Source organism: Ambystoma mexicanum, chromosome 2p (genome assembly GCF_040938575.1).
Source record: "Ambystoma mexicanum isolate Mex_15411 chromosome 2p, UKY_AmexF1_1, whole genome shotgun sequence".
In the NCBI taxonomy this organism is placed as follows: Eukaryota; Metazoa; Chordata; class Amphibia; order Caudata; family Ambystomatidae; genus Ambystoma; species Ambystoma mexicanum.
In genome coordinates, this window is record NC_090923.1 from 505194217 (window position 1) to 505210457 (window position 16241).

Below are 16241 nucleotides of genomic sequence, written 5' to 3' on the forward strand. Positions count from 1 at the left end.
GGGCAGCAGGAATCCCACGTCTAAGGGACCGAACCTATGGTGGAATAAAATCGACCACTCACTATTCCTGTGGATTGGTGAACAATGTATTAGTAAAAAGCAAGACAAAACCGACAGCACGAGACTTCAGCACAAGTGTGAACCGCTTTCCTCTGTGCACTGTTCTCTTATACCTAAAGGAATGCAAGACAATCCAGCAAAAAAATTTGCAACAGTGACTTTGTCCGAATTGAATGAATGGATAAATGATAATGATATTCTAATTCCGAATCAGACCGGCTCCATACCAAATCTTCAACATCTCACAATATACTGACCTTGGTGTCTTCTGTCGAATATGCGTGGTTGAGAAGAGAGATTGCTGTATACTGTTCATTTATTGATTTCAACGCCACCTTCGATACTGTGATACGGAACAGATTATGGAGGCAACTGGTGGCTTGGAATATACTGCCTGGGTTATTAAAAATGGTCATGTGGCTGCATAATGATACGAGTGTTAGGGTGTGCCTTGATGGAGTTGGAAAACTTTCCATAGCCATACCTACCAGTAGGGGTGTAAAGCAGGCCTGTATTGTAGCAGCCACGCTATACAACCTATACTTAGCAAACTTGAATGTTGCCTTTAGCAGCATAAATCATTGTCCAGTAAAAGTAAGTACACAATTTATAAGTTGGCTTGCTGACGCTGATGATCTCGTATTGCTTGACCACACCCCTAAAGGGTTACAATCCATGATTGATGCTCTTGGCAAATTTGCACTCCACAATGGCTTAAAAGTAAACATAGCAAAAAGCAAGATTATGCAATTCTTCAGTAAGCATAAACCGAAATTTTGTTCTTCATGGGTGTTGGATGGCGCTAAATTTGAATGTGTAAAAACCTATAAATATCTTGGATTACATACAGATGACTTCTTAAAGTGGTCCTCCCATTGGCATGAAACTAAAGCAAAATGCATGTTAATGGCTAACACCATAAGCATATTTATCTGAAAGAACGGCGGCTACTCCGTCCACACCATCCTGCTCTTGTATACTTCTAGAATTCTCCCCGTTCTGACATATGGCATAGAAATATGGGGGCATGCATATGGAGCTGAACTAATGAAATTCGAGGCGAAAATATTGCGTAAGCTATTTAGAATGCTGCTAGCATTGTCTATTGAATTCCTTTACTTAGAATTCAATCTCATTGGGATTTTGTCTGTATTTGTGTCGCAAACCTTTATGTGTTTGGTAAGCTTACGTGCACTTAACAATGGTACCATAACGGTAAATTACATTCAGGCCTTTTAAAGTGTTGATAATTGCAACACACCAGGGACCTTGGGAAAGATACTAACACTCTATAACAAATGGCAGGTTGGGCTGGACTAGCTTCCGGTATCCTGTCCTACTCATGTGACAAAACACTGGTTAAAACAGAACTATAGCTATGATAATCATACTGTACAGCTATCTACGAAGACTAATAGTGGACCATTTATATGTTACAGAAGTGATCGCTATTGCAGGCCCTTGTACATAACTGCATTCCCTAGTAGCAGCATTATCAGACAGTGGGCCTCATTCCGAGTAGGGCGGTAAGGGATACCGGGCACCGGTAAGGAGACCGGTGCCAGTAATCCCTTACCACCCTACTACGAGGTCCCTTAGCGGGTCCTTCCTTTAACGCCTGGTCTGACCTGGCATTGTGGACGGGACCCGTTAAGGGACCAGGGCGCAAATACCAGGCTTGACATACGCCAGCCCGTTATTTGCGCCCTCCCCATTCCCATTGAGCCCTATGGGGGCTCAAATGGGAATGGGGAATGGTTTGGTGAATGGGGACTTACCGGTCCCGCCAAGGTCGGACTAGACCGGTAAGTCCCCATTGCACCAATCCGGACACGGTACCGTTATTGGTGGCAGTCATGGCACAAATAGCGCCATGACTACCACCAAACTCGGAATGAGGGCCAGTATCTCCTTTTAAAATGTAATGTAGGTGATGTCTTAGAAATGAAGGGCCGAAAAATTGGTATTCCCCTATGTGTAGACTATTTGGTGAGAACACTTTAGAATCATTGCAACATATTATCACACACTGCTGTAGTCTTGGACCCTTAAGAACTAAATTTATTAAATGGTACAACAATCTGGTGAACTGTAATGATACATCCTTGATCTGGCCGAAAATCATGGAGAGAAAGGACACTCATTTTATATATTTTATTGTAAAATTTTATTGGAAATGTAAAGAGATTTTAGACATATTTTGAAACGATTTTAGACTGTTTCATTATTTTAGTCTGTGAGTTGATGATTGTTTATGCCTATATTTATGTGTGTTGTGTCATGGACCTCTTTTATCTTTTATGTGTTTTACTGTTTGTGTATACTAAGCTGATTGGCTGTGAGTATATTAAATTAAATAAATAAAAGAACATATGCATTTCAATGGAAAAAGTGGTCCTAACTGAGCAAAGAATCATACTGAAACAATGTTGCTGGTAAAGAACAACGCATCATTATACAAACTTTTGAAACCAGCTGTGCTCTTTCATGTTATTTAGTGTTACCAGGGAGGACAGCATATCATAATACATTTAGATAAGGTGAATATACTACTTAAAGATTCACACTCGCTTTGAGGCAGGCGAGAATGCTCGCATTATGATGACTTCCGTCTTCTAATGCTGCTTTTCATAAGAAAGCAAGAGCTTAAAACACACAACTGCTAAAACAGAAACACGTCAGAAACGAGAAAACTGAAAGCTAGTATTCCTGCACCTTAGGTGAGAAGCCTTCATTAGAAAGTCATGCATAGTAAAATATAAAGTCTCGCCTTGCCCAGCAGGAAACCATTGCTTAAACATGGCAGGTTGCCGTATCTACTCAATGTTATAATGCAGTAATGTGCAAGTGGAGTACATAACATTTTCAATTCCCAAACATTACCCCACACTCCTTTGGAGAGAGGGACTTTGTGAACTCAATTCCTCCCTTTTTCTTAACTAGGGAAGGGATTGGCTTCCTGATGTTATGACCAAGGATTGTAATGTCTTCGGGTGTATTCTCCTTGGGTGTGAAAAGTGGCTCTTTGGGGTGTTCAGATCTTCACCACAGTCAGTCTCCCTGCCCTGGAAAGAGTAATTTCATTCTTCTACTGTGGTTGCAGTTTTCCTTATTAAGAAGAGTGATATTATTAGAGATATTAGAGATGTAGTTCTATTCAATATGGTTTCTTAGGTTCAAATAACTTGACCAGTGGATCCAGCTTAAATTATTGTGTCTCACTTTAGATTCCCAGACTGGACTTATGCATAGTCTTCCACCTCCCATATCTGTTTTTCATTCTTCTGGTTCCGATCCAGGTTTTCCATCTTGCCCAGTGATAGATTCTTGGAGTGGGAGTTCCTGACCATGAGCCTCAGGGAAATCCAAAAGTACTCATACTTTGGCTTTTCTAGTAGTTGTCCAGCTTGTCTGACTGTTCCTAAAGAGAGAGAGAGTGACTTCTGGGGTTTATGTGATGGGCTTCTACATTGCAGTGGGAACTGAGTGAGGGTTACCAGGGGATCCTCGCATACCATCACCAGGCCCATCATCTTTGATGATTCTAATTTAATTTTGCCTCTAAATTATATCTATGTGCACAATCAAATGTGGGGGGTTAAACACAACTATCTATTGCATTATCTATCAAGGGGGTGGGGTCTAGAGCTTGGGGAGGATCCAGTTCCCTGGATCACCCCACTAGGAATCCCTAGAACTAGGTGGGTGTCTTAATCACAGGTGGGTGGTCATCACTTCCTAGGATTCCCCATAAACTGAGAAAGGGCAAAGGGCTTCACAGTGATGTGCAATATTCTTCAAAATGGCTTGGTGGCTAGTTTTTGTGGTTGCAATAGGTGGCATTGCGCATGGCATTTGGTTATCTGGTGAGGAAACGGGTTACTGCTACTTTGGTTGCAATTGCCTGACCAACACATGATGGCTGAAGGTCATTCTCTGGGCAAAGCCGCCATTGGGCATTGCTGTGGACATGGCCCGTGGCCTACAGATATAATGGGGTAAAGTATCCACCATGCTTAACTTAAGACTAGGGCAAGTGAGCAATTTGGGTGGCTTGATGGTGCTTGAGGAATGGCTGAAGGCCATGTCATAGAAAAAGTGAAAAATGTGTTTCTGAGTTGAACTCAGAAGGTGGAATATACATTGGAGCACTATTGGGGTCATTACGAGTTGGGCGGTATTCTGGCAGTAAACCCACTGGATTACCGCCCAACACAATTATCGCTACCGCCACTCGTTTCGTTGGTATTACCGCTGGATTACAAGTAGTGTGGCGGTGTATGTCCCCCTTTTCTTTGAGTCCATAGGACTCAATGGGGCATTTTCGGTGGAATTGCTGCAGGTGAATCCTCCAACTTTCTGCTAAACCCATAGTATACCACACCCCCCAACCAGTAATGAGGCCCATGTGCTGACTCTTAACTTGTTTGCATTAAAGGGGTGTCTAAAATAGTGTATATACAGGATATGTATTGAAAAATGTGTTCTGGTTCCTCACTTGTCATTTCACAGCTGATAGATTTCGTTTTTTTAAATCGGTGGAAGGTTTGGGTGACAGCATCATTATGGTTAGAATGTGGTTGCAAGTTAGATTTGGAGGGTGTAGCTGGTCTTGGGGTTTGCAACGCATCCCAGCCAGACCTCCAAGATGGTCTGGGTGATGTCCCTGGACTTGGGCAACCGTCTCCCATGTGGGTCAACCATCTCCAAGCCAACCTGGAGCTCGGGCTGAGCTGCTTTACAGCCTTTCCTTCCGTGGAAGAATGGGGATCCTGCCGGAACTTCCACTGGACTTGGGGACGGTCGTCCCACATGGGAGACACCCACCCAAGGCCAGGGACATCACCCCCGGCACTGGAAAATCCTGGAGCTCTGGCTCGGCTGTGTTTCAGGATTCTCCTCAGGGAAGCAATGGAAACCCTGCCGGGGCTCCCTGGGACAGCAGCTGCACTTGGGGTTGGTCGCCCCATATGTGAGACAGCCCACCAAATCCAGGGACATTACCGCCGACTATCCTGGAGCTCTGGCTGGCATGCGTTGCAGCTTCTCCCTCCGGGCAAGGTCGGGGAACATGCCGGGGCTCCCTGGGACTGCCGCTGCACCTGGGGATGGTCAACCCACATGGGAGACATCCGCCCAAGGCCATGGACATTACTCTAACTTTCCTGGAGCTCTGACTGGCCTGTGTTACAGCTTCTCCCTCTGGGAAAGGTCGGGGACACTGCCAGGGCTCCCTGGAACTGCTGCTGGGATTTTGGACGGCCAAACCACATGGGAGACAGCTGCCCAAGGCCAGGGACATCACCCCCACCCACCATGAAGCGCTTGCTTGGCTGCGTTACAGAATGTCCCTCCTGGGGAGGGAAGGGTACCCTGCCAGGGGCTCCCTGGTGCTTCTGCTGTGCTTGTGGACGGCACACCCACATGGTAAACAGATGCCCACGGCCAGGGACATCACTTCCAACCAGCCCACCAAAATACCTCCCCAGGCGGCCCACTCTTGCCCGCACTACCAACAATCCAGCCCCAGTCCCACCCACCCCACTGACAATGGGCCCTAACCGTAGAATAATAAAAAGCAGTACTCACATAACGTTGCAGCTAGCGTAGAAAAAGCTGTAAACGAGACAAAAATAATTTGTTACCTATAGTCAGCCCAGCAAAAACAAATCATAGCTACATCTCTCCGATCACGGCCACGCTTTCAAGCCATCTCTGGTGGTCTAAAGACCCTCACCCCCCAGTAAAAACACATGTGCCCCTTGCTAGGGGCAGATTGCCAGATTGCACTAGCAGTATGCCCCCAGGGAGAGCTACATGAGAGGACCCCATCCATTTGGGGTGGGAGGGAGATGGCCACCCCCTTTTCATTCCCTGTATCTCTGGTGTTTTAGGGTGCCCCCACCAAATATACATTACTTTTTTATGTTTTGCCCTTCCCTATTGGCAGATGGGCACAGGCCTTGGGGGGGGGCTGTGCCAAGATTTCTGATGGACTCTCCCCCACCCCAAATGGATGGGGGGCAGTGCTTAATTTGTGGGGGTGGTTGCCGGTGCCCAACACCGGCACTCTTTTTTGGGCACCGGAACTCATGCGGGGCTAGCGCACATACAATTTCTTTGTTTGTTCTTCCACTTCGCTTTGCTTCGATTATAAATCATTGGGATTTGTCATTCTGATCTCGATCTAGTGCTTGCAGGTCGCAGGCCGTGGCTGGCTGGGCCTGGGAGGGGCCAGCAATAGCAATGAACAACAAACTGTTACAAACAGCCAATGAAAACTACCATTCTGTTGTTACTATGCATTATTTGATACATTCTGTATAGTAACACAGAATGTGCAGTTTTCATTGGCTGTTCTTCTGAGCCAGTGAAATTACATGGTGACGTGTTGTTGTTGCCACAGGAGGCAGCGCGGCGCCACCTTCATTTCACGAGTTACTGTGAAGTGAAGGTGTCGAGGCATGGCGTCGTCGGTCCTGACTTGTGAGAGAGAGAGCCTGCCCTGCTGCACTGCGTGGTGCGGACTAGTTGCTTCCTGGGGCCCCCTCTGTCTGCTTTTTCATTTGTGCGGGTGCCAGTGTGCGCACCCGCCCCCCCCCCACCCTTTGGCTCGACAGGAGACCAAGTCCCAGCCCGCAAAGCAGGTAAGTCACTTGTTGCGTGCGGTGCAGCCTGACCTGTCACAGTCAAGTGATCAGGCAATGAAGGCCCAGGTCGGGGCCCGGGTGGCGGCACGGTCCCCTTGTGGTGTCCTGACTGCCCAGGAGTCAGGACCCCACCAGGGGCCCGTCCGCACCTGGGCTTCTATCTGTGTGACCTGTGTGCAGTGTGCTGCTGACTGCAATCAGTGCCAGGCCCAGGCCAATTTCTGTGACCAGGGGCTGCCGGCTGCCGCGGGCGCCCAGGCCCATGGATTGTGCCCAAAAGTATGTTTTTTAATTTTTTCTTTGAAAACCTGACCTTCCGTGTGGACGGTGGCCGGGGCACCGCCCCACGGAAGGTAGGTGGCCCATCACTTCGAAAGTGATGGGCCCCAGCTGCCCAAATATACGTTTTTTCTTTTAAAATCTTACCTTCCGTGGGGCTGCTGCGCCGCGCACATATTTTTGTCATCAGGTTCAGCATGACCGTGGCGGTGGTGGCCCCACGGAAGGTAGCCTAAGTGATTGAGGCAAGGCACGGGCGGCAACATGGTCCCACTAGTGTCTGTCACAAAAGAAATGAATTGTCGTTTGCAACTTTGGCCAATTTTCTATTGGTGCTGAGCCCGACTCGAGACAATTGTATGCCCCAGTCCAACCCTGGATAGCATTCATCTAAGCGAAACATGAGCTGTGAAATTGTGCCTGGGTGTTTCTGTTCTTTCTCTTAATGTTATTGGCCTCATTAGTTCACAAACGAGCTTCAGCGAGGGGACCCGGTACGGTCCACGTACAGGGCCAAAACCAAACCGGCTGCACTTTGCGAGAAAAGCCCATGCAAGGACAAACTTCTGAAATGCATTTCAGGCTTAAAGATAAACACATGGAAACTAGACAGGGATAAACATGGTACACGTGCCCTCTAATGTGTCGTCATAAATAAAAGCACCAATTGAGTATTCGTGTATAATTCTCAACCGTCTTTTGCTGTCATTTTTTTACATAATTCCAGCACATGTTTTCTATCCTGATGTGTGGGTAATACACCAGATGTGGCCACTTAACCTGGGTACAATACACTCCGAGCATGTGCTCCGAATGAGAGCACATGCAATCTTCAGATAGGAATCCTCAGATAGGGAGTTGGGTGCCTGTTACACCCTGCAGTTTAGTGAAGTATGTCAAGAACATGTCAGTGGGAAGGAGATATCCGAATATGTATTCCCCTCAGGCTCCTGAATATTGGGTGACAAAACATATTTAGTTTTTTAATATGTGTTAAGGTGGAAAGAGGCCCTAAAGCAGAAGTAGCACAGGCTGTTGATTTGCAGAAATGACTTTTTCCAAGTTATCCAACACCATGCTCATGCTTGAAGGAAGGGTGAAGGGGGATGCATTTATGAGATGTGATGACTGATTAGGGCTTGAGAGTAAATTGATTACACAAAACACCTCGATGAGGTGACAGAAGAACGGGCTGAGGGGAGGGTGCTCTTCCTGGAGGTAACCAATTAACAATACTGGGTGTACTTTAACAGACTGTCAGATGGGGCAGAAGGGGTAGAGACAAATACAGTGGAACAGTGACTGAAACAGAATGCTTTTTTATTTATTTGCATTTTTAAAGCGCTCACACAGCCCGGGGGCATTGAGACACAGTTACAGGAGGAGCATGTCTTAGTTGAGTATGTACTACTAGCCTGTACCAGCAGTTGCTGCAGAGGGACACCCCCTTTTCATTATACATGATCACTGGTAGTTTAGTGTCCCCCCATCCTCCAAATCAAGCCAAAGTGTGCTGCCCCATGCTTTCGGGGCAGGTGGGGGAGAGGGCTGCTTACAATGTAAGTGGCCCCCTCAAACACCTCCACTTCACAAACAGATCCCTTGTGGTCTAGTGGCCTTGCTGGGTGCGGATCGAGTGATACGCGCCCGATCCGCGCCCAGCAATGCTTCAAAGCAATGCTTCAAAGAAGGTGTTGTTGGAAAGGGCAGAGTCTCCCCTTTCCAGACACCTCCCTTGATCTGAACGGCACAATAATGCTGCAGATCGAGGGAGGGAAAGAACGGAACTCACCTTCTCTTTTCACTGTGGCAGCCGAAAATGGCTGCCGTGGTGAAATTTACTTTCAGTTTCATGTCAGAGTGCCTTACGCACGCTGACTTGAAACTGAAGGAAATCCAACCCCCGGGCCATGAGGAGGAACCTCCTCTTCACATAGTCTGGGGGTTGGATTACACAGCGATCGCACAAAGTGAAGTGCCAAAAAGAACAAGGTCCCTCGTCCTTGGCACTACGAACATAATGTGAAGGACGAGATACCTCATCCTTGGCACTGAAGGGGTTAAAATGAATGCCGGACCCAGAATGTGTTTGTACTTTTACCAACCCTGAGGAAAGCATGAGAGATAAAACACATATGAAACATCTGTAATCGTCTTGCATACATCCCCCATGCTGGAAACACCAATTGTGTCGACTTACATGAGTGTATTGAAATAATACAACACACTAAGTCACTTTGTACTAACCTCACAAAACTGATGTTTTGATCAACATAAAAGTTTTTACACGAGTTGAATACAGGGAAACTGTTGGTAGACTCGGTTCTACTTGTTTTAATTTGCCCTGTATGATGAATACATTTTTGTTTTACTAGATTGAGATAATTACCTGCTATATGAAGAAAGACTAATGAACACGTCCGTGCTTCTGAGGTTCACCAGAAGTACCTAACAGTGTCAAAGGGAGGGCTAGCCTGTATCTCACTTAACTTTTGTTCTAATAGATTTGTCGCTCATGGGACAGGCCCCCTGAAAACAAAAAAGAGGACATCTAACCCCTTTTCTTATCCATATCTACATTGTAAGGGAAATTAAAAACGGAAATAAATTCTGTCATGAATAATGTTCTGAAATGAGGTGTGACATGGAGGAAAAAAGGAAAGTTGATAACTGAGCACTAGCTCAATGGCTTCATTATGCGATTGGTGGTGCAGCACAAAAAACATTTAAAATATATAATTCTGGTTCTTCAAATATTTTGCAGTAATGCAATTACTGCCACTTTAACTGCCCCACTTTTATTGTTTGTTAAAGTGGGGGGATACCTTCAATCAAGTGCTGGAGGTATATCCTCCACGTTAATGCCAAAAAGTGGAGGAATTACCGCAGGTGGCATTACCACCACTGTATTTTCTCCAAAACCTCAGTTCGTCATGTGGACTAATGACTAGCACCACCGATCCCAAGCTCATAATTTTGTAGTAAGTCTGCCCGACCAACTGACGGTAACACTGATTGAATTTGCCAGTATTCCCATCTGAAATAAACACCAAACTTGTAATGAGCCCCATGTCCCGGCCCACATTTCCTTTTACTTTCTATCAGGGGCGTTGCTAGGGGGGGGCTAGGGGGCTATAGTCCCTGATCTTTTGTTTGTAGCCCCGGATAGAATCTCAGGAGCTACAGCCAAAAGACTAGCTAGCCCCCAGTCCCAACAGTTCCGACATCAGCTTAGCACCGGGTCTTTTCCAGACCTAGCAACTCGCCTGCTTTCTATTAAAATATAGTAAATCAAAAGAAACCAACATGAAAATGTTTTCTTAAAAGAAAAGGATTCAACTACAAAAATAAAGTGCCGTTTTTAAAGTAGATGTGCACTTTCAGAAATTAAGGACAGCTATAGAGAGTGTGTGCAAGGCCTAAAAGTCTCTGTCTATGCTCTCTCTGAGAATGAATGCAGGCAGGAAATCAAGGGGCGAGCATGCCAGAATGCAGTATTCCTAGAGAGTTTCATTTGATCCGGGTCGAACCGTCCAATACTTGAATCTATGCAAGCAGCTCATATTCTGGCTGGAAAGTTTTCAACCATTTCAACCATCATCTCCAAATGATTGCAAGAGGTCGTGCAAATTCAAACACCATTTGTTTGCAGAGGCTTGAATCTGATTCAAGCTAGTTCTCCGATTTTCAAACAAAATGTGAAAAGTACCTACTAATGAAAAACACCCTTTCAACTGCACATTAGTCCCGTAAACCAAGATAGCTCACATTACATTACTTTAATTTTCACACAAGTAGTAAATCAATCCATACCGCCATCCACTCACAAACACTACATTATCCGATTATAACCGGATTAATTAGTTGCAACGTTAACCAATTCTAGATTGATTTATCATCAAATGTCTATCGATGTCTACAGGATCTTGCATGAACTGTATACACTGAGATGGTTCACAATATAGAACGCATACAGCAACAAAATGATGAACAGCACATGCATACACAGAACATTCTCAAAATCCTCTGCATGCACCAAGAAAACCATACACTCGAACAGTAACTAGGATAACAGCGTGACTTCAAGCTCATTTGCCAACATAATTCATCACATTTTACATAATACATTCTTAAAAAACAAGAACATCGGTGAAGAAATAAATGTCAAGTTTTTAAGGTAACTATAAAAAGGGAAAGTCCCTAAATTGTGGGAATACCAATGCTAAGTATCAGCTTATATTAAACATTACAGCCATGCATGAATTATGTCAGAATATTGCAGTGGGAATGTCAGGCCACCCACCAGTGAGTTGACCATATAGTGGGACATGCAGCAATGGAATGATTCTAAGCTTGCAATCAGATCTAGAAAAAGGAGGCTAACACGAGAAAGAATCCTGCATTTCCGAATGGCCTGCTCAAAGTCTATATCCAAACCCCATTCAATTTTGCACTGGACCACAAGCGAGGTGCACATGCCTGAAATGTCACAGAGTTAAAGCAGTTCTGTGAAGAGGAATGGGCCACACTTTCTTAAATCTAATGTGAGACCACAACAGTTAACAAAGGAAAGACTTCCTTTTGCACACATGAATATTTAATGTTGAATCATTGTGGATACATGTTGTGAAAGTATCATGTGTGTGTCTCATGAGTTCAATCAGTGCATCTATGACTATTATTAGGTCTTAGATTGAGTGTTAATAATATTTTAGGGTTGCAGTAGGTGAAATATGTAACGTTCCTAAGAGGCTTACAAACATTTCATCATTCTCTGTTCAAACAATTGACGGACCACACCCCTTGAATGGAAAATTATAATCTTTTAATGCACAACATTAGAAAATGTGCTGGGAAAAAATTGGGGTGGCTTTTAAAACTATGATCAGGGGCCTGTCATCTGTACACCACAATGCACACAGTAGTGGATAGTTCTACACCTAGATGTACATGGCCAAGTGTCTCATGCTCCTCCTCAGGGCCTGTCCATGACTTTCTCCTTCTGTGGTTGCAATGTGGTTAATAAAGATGCTGCCTACTAACATCTATTATCAGGCATTCTGAAACTGAATCCCAGGTGATAGTTATGGTATACTAGCTGCGGTACACGGTGTTGCCCGTGCCTTTTCCAAAAAAAAGTAATGGAAGAACAGTAATGTTTCAGCCCCTGCCTTACAGATTAAAAGAAAATAACTGCCACAAATAGCATGTTAGATTATTGTAAACATTGTATTTTCTCATTTCACAAATAAATAAAAACATTTAAAATTCTGAAAAACATCACAGAAACTTTAATTGAAATTTGTTACAAAAGTGCTTTTTGGTAGACAATGTTTTTGGTTTTTCCATCTGGAGAAAGGATGCACAGATTATTTGGTGTTCCAACTCTGGAGCAAGCAACATAAAGTTGTCTGTGAGCAAAGTATGGGGCCTCCAGGTTGATTCCAGCAACCTTCAGTGACTGTCCTTGGGCTTTGTTGATTGGCATTGCGAAGGCAAGTCAAACAGGGAATTGCCGATGTTTGAAGTCAAATGGTAAATCAGTTGGGATTAGAGGAATTCTTGCTATGAATATGTCTTCTCCCTTTGAAAATTCTGTCAGAATATTGTCTTCAATGATGTGAGAAAAGAGGTTTTTGATTCAGAGCCAAGTGCCATTGCACAGCTTTGGTGGGTCCAAGTTTCTGAGGAGCATGATGGGTGCCCCAATCATCAGAGCAGGTTGTGTGATGAGATACCTGGTGGCTCCAAAGAATTCAAAAACTCTGTTGGGTAAAAGACAGCTTGAGCTGCTTCTGTGACTGTGTCAATTGACTTCTAGCATTTGGCATCTCCAGGTAGAGAGTTTTGTATTTGAGCATTGACGTCAATAACACTGACATTTTTTGTAGAAAAGATTGCTCGCTCAGCCATTTGTGGTTTTGAAAGTGCAGCTGGATGTTTGGGAAAACGTTTGGTTTCACTTCTTCAATGGACTTCAGGATGTTGTAAAAGTTGTTTGAGAAAGTGATGAGTCCTGTTTCAGGATCAAATGGAGTTTTGCCCTCCCCCCAAAAGAAGCAGCTTTTGAGAAAATTGGCCCCTTGTAACATCTCCCAACAGGTGAACTTGCATGTTAGTGGTTAGGGACATATTCCTGACAAATTTCTAGAGACAGATGCTTTCAAGTAGGCACTCAGTTTATCAGTGGGTGTTGACCTTGGAATAACAGGCAGAGTCTGGCAGAATTCACCTGCTAAAACAACAACTGCTCCTCCCATCAATAAATGGTTTTCTTGTAAGTCTATCAGCGTCCTGTCCAGAGATTCAAAAGCCCGCTTGTGTGACATGGTGCACTCATCCCAAACAATGGCAGAGCACTGCTGACGTACTTTGGCTTGTCCTGATCCTTTGGTTATACTGCAAACTGGCTCTGCCCTGTGAGCTAGATTTAGAGGCAATTGAAGGTCGAATGGGCTGTTCAGCCACCTACCAGCAGTGTGGCAGCGATACCAGAGGAAGCTACAGCCAGAGCAATACCTTTTATGCTGGCGAAACTTTGCCAGTAGCAAGTTTAAGACAAAGGTCTTTCCAGTTCCTCCAGAGCCATCAAGAAAGAAAATTCCATCTTTCTTGGCTTGTTTGGCATTTAGGAGTTCAAAATAGGCTGTTCTTTGATCTGGTACCAAGTGTGGTTTCGTTTGTGGCAACATATGCTTCCAAGGTGTCAGTGTTGTAATTTGTTTTGCACAGAATTTCTGTGGAAAGGAGATTGTTGACACTTCACAGTGGAGTTGGTAGTCCAAGTTGCGAAGTGCTTTTCCAGACATTGAGTGGCAAATGTCTTCCATAAGTGCCTTCAGGGAAATCGATTTGCAGTGGTGGGTTTTGTCTTCTGAGTTGCAAAAGGATATCCTCACTGAGATCCTCTTGGTATTTTTCCCACAGAGAGAGTGGACTTGAAATGGCACATGTGGTCAGCAGAATGCAAAAGAGATGTCTCACATGGGCTTGTGAGTGTGTGGCACTTGCTTCCTCCATAGCCATGTCCGAATGTTGATCATTTTCGAGCAGTTCCCTTCTCTGGTAAGCCTCTCTGAAGGTGTCACACGCCAGACCATTAGTTGTTTTCAAATCAGTAAATATTGTGGGTCATCTGACAACAGGAAGTAGAATTCTCAAAAAGAAGGACTCAGCATTTGTTGGATGTACTGTGAAGACACGACCGAGAGCCTCTGTTTTTTTGTATTTTGTTTTTTTTGTGGTACAACCAAATTTGGCTTTTTACATATATAATAAAGTATAAAACAATGACATTCAATAGCATTATCATTACAAAGCAATATCACATATTTAAATATTAATTTCTCTAAACAGTAAATAATAAAATTAAAAAATTAGAAAAGGAATCAGTGCAAAAAAAAAGAATAAATGGGGTTACAGGTACGGTCTCCCTGACCCAGAGCCCCACACATTAAATTTCATCACAAATCAGTGGAGAGAAACCCTGTCTGCTGCAAGACACGGAGAACATTTATCGTCAGTGATGTTTCATGACTGGCTATCATCCTTTTCCAAAACATCTGTGAAGTTAAGCAGTCAAGAGAATCAGTGAAACCACCCAGATGTTTCACTCTAGCCTCCCAAGTGCCCTGACATTCTCTCAACAGATGTTCGATAGTCTGCTTTTTCGGGTCCCTGCATACTGGGCAAAGTGTTTTAGTTTTGTCCCTTTGCCCCCACGGATGGAGAACCTCTCCTGTGTAGATCAGGTTAAGTTGAACTCTGAGGAAGCCCTGCCTTTTCTTGGCATCTGGGAAGTTTAAGAGATATTTTGGGAGAAAACCAAGCTTCTTATCACACATGGACAAAGAGGCCGCTACAGAGAATCCCCGCATTTGATCAATAGTGTTGATCCAGTCTGATGTTGACAAGGCCTTCTTGGTCTTCATGGGATTGGAGATGAATGTTTCTACATTGCTGTCATAATTAGTGAGGATGTCTAATGCCCTCGTCTGTAGGTCTTGCAGAACTTCAGACTGATCAAAATTGAGATGGGCAGAAATATCCTCACACAGTGTGTTAACCTGGGGCTCTAATATTGATCTATAAAGAGAAAGAATCCGCCAATCCACCTGTGACTTAAGAGATCTAATGCCCAGCTCATATCTCAGACTTGCTATTAGTAAGCTATTGGGCAAGCCCAAGACTTTCCTCCAGATCTTACCCTCGAGTTTCTGCCAGTTCAATGACCAAGCCAAAGGTTTTGCCTCTAACCCATACAAAAGTACCAGGACGATTTCTGACTTACAAAACCTGATCACTGGTAGTATGGAGAATTCACAATACTGACCGAAGATCTTCTCCATCTGTGATGTCAACTGGGATCCCTTAAACAAGAGATCAGATAGAATTTGGCCCTTTCTTGGAGTATCTTACAGAGTATAACCCAGATAGACAATCGCCTCAACCACTGGAATCGATTTACCTCCCACTGACCATGAGAACTTATGACTCCCTGTCCTCCTATCACCAAAGATTACTATTTTGATTTCTCTGGATTTATGATTAGATCATTTCCCTTCATATATGTATCCAGAGAATTCAGCAGCCTTTGAAGGCCCACAGCTGTTTTGTCCAGGAGGACAATATCATCAGTGTACATTAGCCATTTGATTGAATTCTGACCGATTTTAGGACTTGCCAATGCCGTTGAATATATCTCCCGTTCAAAGTCAGTCAAATAAGAGATGAATAGGTAGGGAGATACCATGCAACCCTGTCGCACACCTCTTTCTAATTTAACATATTGGGAAAGTTGACCTTCAATATTCAGCCTCATTCTGACTGTATTTCCCTCGTGGAGAGACACCAACATGTTGGTAAATGATTTTGGTGCTCCTCAACTGTCCAGCTTTGACCATAGACTGTCTCTATTGACCAAGTCAAAATCACTGGAAAGTTAGATGAATGCACTATAGAGCCTTTCTGATTTATCATCAACCCTTCCAGCGCAAAGGCTGGCCAAAACTATGCCATTGAGGGATGTTGACTGCCCTTTCCTGAATCCAGTCTGTTGTTTGGACAGAACTTTGTCGTGTTTAGCCCATCTTTCTAGTTCACTGAGCAAGGGACTTGCAACTATCTTGCTCTCCACGTCCAACAATGTAATGGGCCTATAATTTGCTGGATTTTTATGATCCCCCTTCTTGAAAATACGGATGATAATGTCAGACTTCCAAGAAGGGGGAATCTCTCTCTTTTTTACTATTT